The 5186-nt window shown below is 38.0% G+C and overlaps 1 pseudogene; it reads right to left on the bottom strand.

Annotated features, from left to right (window-relative positions):
• Positions 1–2295: 2295 nt before the first annotated feature.
• Positions 2296–5186, bottom strand: part of LOC107676203 (cyclin-dependent kinase 11B-like) — a 15943-nt pseudogene continuing 13052 nt past the window's right edge.

Below are 5186 nucleotides of genomic sequence, written 5' to 3'. Positions count from 1 at the left end.
AAGAGTGAAATTTAAAAAAACGCAGAACCCAATTTCATCCCACTAACTCCATACGGGTATCTCAGTAAAATAAAGCCCCATTATTATTCTATAATTTACCACATAACGCAAAGTGTTGGTTTAATTAACTAAATGAGAAAAGCTAAATAATCTGTTATTAAAATGACTCACAGAGCAATGAAAAATCCCATCTTTAAAGGGGTGGTTGATCAGCTTTTTTTGAAAGCTTGATTGTGTTTATGGGGTGCAGTGTAACATGTGTTCATGCTTCGTTTAAAAAAACCTTTTATTTTCACATATTTTAACTTTATTCTACACCACTATTTCCATTTTCGTCAAAACGGTTTGTTGAGTTCCTGGTTCTATGAAGCCCCTCCCTCAGAAATACGCAATGGGCTCTGATTGGTTAGCGGGTTCAGTGTGTTTGTGATTCGCTAACCGCCTAGTGCACGTTGTCCGGAAACGTCACTCCCCCTTACCATTACAGGTAGTTGCATGCTCCCGGGGGCGGGGTTTATGTAAACATCGAGGTTAGTAATGTAACAAACCCAGGAAGAAGCTCGTTGTAGTCCCTGAGTCATAGGTAGAAATGGATAGTATGAAAAATAACTATTTTTGCAGCATTGTTGTTTTCTGCTGTGTTTTAGTGAAAGTAATCTACAATCTTGTGTTTCTGTTGTTGCTGTAATAACCGCGTCATCCGCAGCTCTTGAACCTGAGAGAGAGAGAGAAAGTGCACGGAGCTGAAAGGGCTTGAATGAAGCGCGTTTGGCTTTTGATAAAAATACTAGAGGATATAGCGCTGAAAGATATTTACCAAAAACGACCCTGAGCGCTTGTTATGTGATCCGCTCCGCTGTTTTGAAGCGCTGTTCACTTAAAATGGTGCTGTGTTTTACGGCTCGCGGTTCTGATGGATGCCGGGGTGCGGATGCGGTCCGCCTTTTGAAAATCAGTTATATAAGTATTTAAGGATAAAAGACTCGAGTTGCTTTTAAAATATTCACGAGTCCTTTTCCTCGAGTCAAGTCTGGAGTCATTTCAGTTCGAGTCCGAAGTCAAGTCTGAAGTCTATAAAAATGTCCGAGTCACTAACTCGAGTGTCCATCTCTGGCTAGTAATGTTAGTTTGGTTGAGAGTGAAAGCTGTGCTCCTCTCATACCACTGGTAGGCGAACTCATGGACTCGAAAGAGATAAACAAGTTTTTCTAAACGTAAAAAAAAATACCTCTCTCAAAAGAAATGTTAGGCAGACATATAATAATCCACACTTTTTCCAGTGTGCAGAGGTTTACAGGAGTTTTTTTGTTGTTAATTTGTTGCAAAAAACACTGATGTGCCAAGCTATCAGAATTCAGGGTTTCTGCAGACTTGAACAAGTTAAATTTAAGACTTTTTAAGACCTTTTTAATACCACCTTATATGAAATTTAAGACCTAAACCTGTAATAGAAATACACATTTTATTACATACATATATGTAATATTTAATGTGTATAAATTAAAAAGAAAACAAAATATCAATGCTGTAATAACTGGTATTTATTACTATGATATACAGTGAACTTTTCATGTCAGCAGACACAGCAGGAGGCGCTCATGGAACACCGGATACAGCGTTTCCTTGGTTACCGCCGTAAACAAAGCAGCGCTGCGCTGAAACCCTGCTTTAATATGACCTATACAGACACGAGATTAAAAGAAAATACCACGTAAACTTTTCTGAAGACAGTCAGTTCCCCTCAGAAACACATTCATATAAACCCCCAAATCAATATTGAGGATTTTCTTCCAATAGTTTGTGCATCATGAACAGTGAGTGATCTACCTGCTACAGTATTTTTCTCTGTGCGTCCGTTTTCAACGTCTCTGGCCTGTGTTAACGGGCATTTACAGACTTCATATTTTCACATAAATGACATTTTGGAAAACGATTGCATTGCAACGCAGTTTGTGCAAGTCCAGAACAGAGACGAGTTGCTTGCAATAAGACAAAAAACGGCCGGTTGCCGGTCGCGTAAGTTCCAGGGGAAGCTCCTTAGTTCGTCCATCCTACACACACACGTGACTGACCGCTTGCTCGCACCAACAGGAGGAGGCTCATGTTACTCTCTACACTGCACTCAACCTGAGGGATTCCTACACTTTCAGTCTTCGAGGAGATATGAAAAACGGTATACCGTTATACGGTATAACGGAAAATATTAGCGGTTTTGAAACCGTGAAATATTCAAATCGCGGTATACCTTGAAACCGGTAATCGGCCCATGCCTAGTTGCAACCCTAGTAAGCAGACAGGTGTACGCGAGTGAGTGTACCTGTAAAGCCGGCAGGTATTTGGGCAGCGCTCTCTTCAGCTCTACAGGTGAGATGGGCGGTGATTCGGGGACGTAGTTGTCTTCAGGAGTGGCTGAATGAGAGGGAGACTGTGGGGTGACATCTCCTGCCTCCTCGGCTCCCTCTTCTTCCTCTTCCTCACCGCTCACCTCCGAGTCATGATCGAACCGGGACTCTGGAACTGTCACAACACGACACAGCACAACCAGACTAATGTGAAAGATATTTGACAACACTAAAATATCATATCAAAGCAAAGCTTTAAAATCACAAAAAATAAAGCACTGTTGATGAAATGCTCACTGGGAGGAATGTGGTTTCCATTCTCTCGGTCCTCTTCTTCCTCCTCTGACTGTTCTTCATCACTCATGGCACCTAAGCAAGATAAAATACGAACACAATAATAAATTACATAAAGATTCATGCACTTAATAAATACAAGTGTGATGGTTATAATGCTCAACATTGCAAAAAAAAACAATGCATAAAACCTCAAAATGCAATGTGAGCAGATCTAAAGGTAATGCCGCAATCACTTTTTTCACCCACTTTTACATTTCACTTTAACCACAACAGCCATAGCAGATTCAGGTTAACTGTGCAGAGGCATTTTTTGGCCCATATCTTGAATTTGGGGTAGGGGTGTGCGATGTGACTATTTTTGATTCCACGGTCTGCTTTTGAAGAAATATCGTAGTATGGTGCTACAGCGCACAATCTATCAGCTGCAGTTCTGGTGCCTCCGTATCAATATGCAACGCCACATACATTCACATCAGTGTTAACTCGGCAGTAGAGTTACAATCATGAGTCACTGCACTTATTCACAATCACAAAAGTACATTATTTGTATGTGATTTAAAGCCTTGCCGGTTAAACATTTCATTTGCGTGCTGTTCTGACGTGCGCTTTTTCTGAGCGTGAACACGAAGTGAACGCACTAAAAACCCTGTCAAAACAGCACCTGATTACTGAACCAAGTTCTCTTTTGCGCTAATACTGTCCAACACACAAGGTTTACATATAGACTCAGTTGGTTATGTCTAAAGTGAAAGTAAACCGTTGAGAGAAATGGATGAGTGCCTGTATATTAGATGCGTGCAGCTCTTAAAGAGACAGAACTAAACATGCTGCCGACTGTCATTAAAGGAATAGTTCACACAAAAATTACATTTCTGTCATTATTTGCTCACTCACATGTTGTCCCAAACCTGTATTAATTTCTTTCTTGTGCTGAACACAAAAGAAGATATTTTTAAGAATGTGGGTAACCAAACATTTGCTGGTCCACATTGAATTTGATAGTATTTGTTTGGTTTTCCACCTTCTTCAAAATAGCATTATGTTCAGCAGAAGAAAGATACTCATTCAGGTTTAAAACAACTTTTGAGTGAGTTAATGATGGTATAAAAATATATATAAGATATTTTTGGGTGAATTATTCCTTTAATGTTAATAAAACAACAAAACACAGAGAAAAATCACTCACTACTCTTGACTGAAAAACTTTAATACAGTTGCTTTAATAGGAATCAATCTATATAGCGTTTTATTTTTATATTTGTTCATTCAATTTCTTAAATGCTCCTGCTAAATACAACTAATGTACCTGAAAATTAAACACTGTTTGTTTTATTTGTATATTATGTGTATTTATACACATATAATGTGTATTTTTGTTCTCATTTTTGAATAAAGATAAAGTAATGACATGAAGATTTCTATCTTTGCCCACTTTGGCCTAAATATCTGCCATTCTTTTTTATATCTTGTTACCTTTGTAAGGCTTTGTCTTTAAAATAGGGAAATTAGTTTGGCTGTTATGCTCAGACAACTTGCAAAATAGCAAAACCAACATAAAGAATCATGATAAAATCATGAATCGTGATATTTCTAAAATAAAAAAATTGTGATATGTTTTTGCCATATCGCCCACCCCTACTTTGAGGGGCATTTTTGTTCATTTTACATTTACATGTAGTCATTTAGCAGACACTTTTATCCAAAGCGACTTACAAATGAGGACAATAAAAGCAATCAAAAACCAACAAAAGAGCAGGCATAAAACGGCAAAAATAAAAAACAATTAACAAGAGAGCAATAATATGCAAGTGCTGTGTGCCAAGTCTCGGTTAGCCTGACGCAGTACATTTAGCAAGGTTTTTTTTATTTTTTATATATATAGATAGATAGATAGATAGATAGATAGATAATGCTATTGTCAGAGGGTCATTTTATATAATAAATAAAAAGAAAACAAGTAGATAGAATAGAAAAATAATAGAGAAAGCTAGTGTTAGAGGCTCTTTTTTTAAAGAAAACAAGCAGTTAGAGAACGAATACAGAGTGCAAGTGTTAGAGGGTCAAGTGTTTTTTTTAAATAAAAAAAAAGAAAATTAGAATTATAATTTTTATTAGATAAAGAATAGAATTAGAATAGAGAGTGCTAGAGTTAGAGGGTCAAATAAAGATGGAAGAGATGTGTTTTTAGCCGATTCTTGAAGATGGCTAAGGACTCAGCTGCTGGGATTGAGTTGGGCAGGTCATTCCACCAGGAGGGAACAGTTCATGTAAAAGTCCGTGAAAGTGATTTTGTGCCTCTTTGAGATGAACAATAAAGCAACGTTCACTTGCAGAACGCAAGCTTCTAGAGGGCACATAAGTCAAATAGTCAATAGAGGTAAAGGGGTGCAGAGCCAGTGGTGGTTTTGTAGGCAAACATCAATGCCTTGAATTGTATGCAAGCAGCTACTGGTAGCCAGTGCAGATTGAAGAACAGAGGTGTGACGTGCATTCTTGTCGGCTCATTAAAAATTAATCTTGCTGCCGCGTTCTGGATTAATTGTAAAG

The sequence above is a fragment of the Sinocyclocheilus anshuiensis genome, unplaced genomic scaffold (genome assembly GCF_001515605.1).
Source record: "Sinocyclocheilus anshuiensis isolate Anshui unplaced genomic scaffold, SAMN03320099.WGS_v1.1 scaffold2430, whole genome shotgun sequence".
Classification (NCBI taxonomy): domain Eukaryota; kingdom Metazoa; phylum Chordata; class Actinopteri; order Cypriniformes; family Cyprinidae; genus Sinocyclocheilus; species Sinocyclocheilus anshuiensis.
Note: the sequence above shows the minus strand (reverse complement) of the source record. Positions and strands in the feature narration are given on the sequence as shown.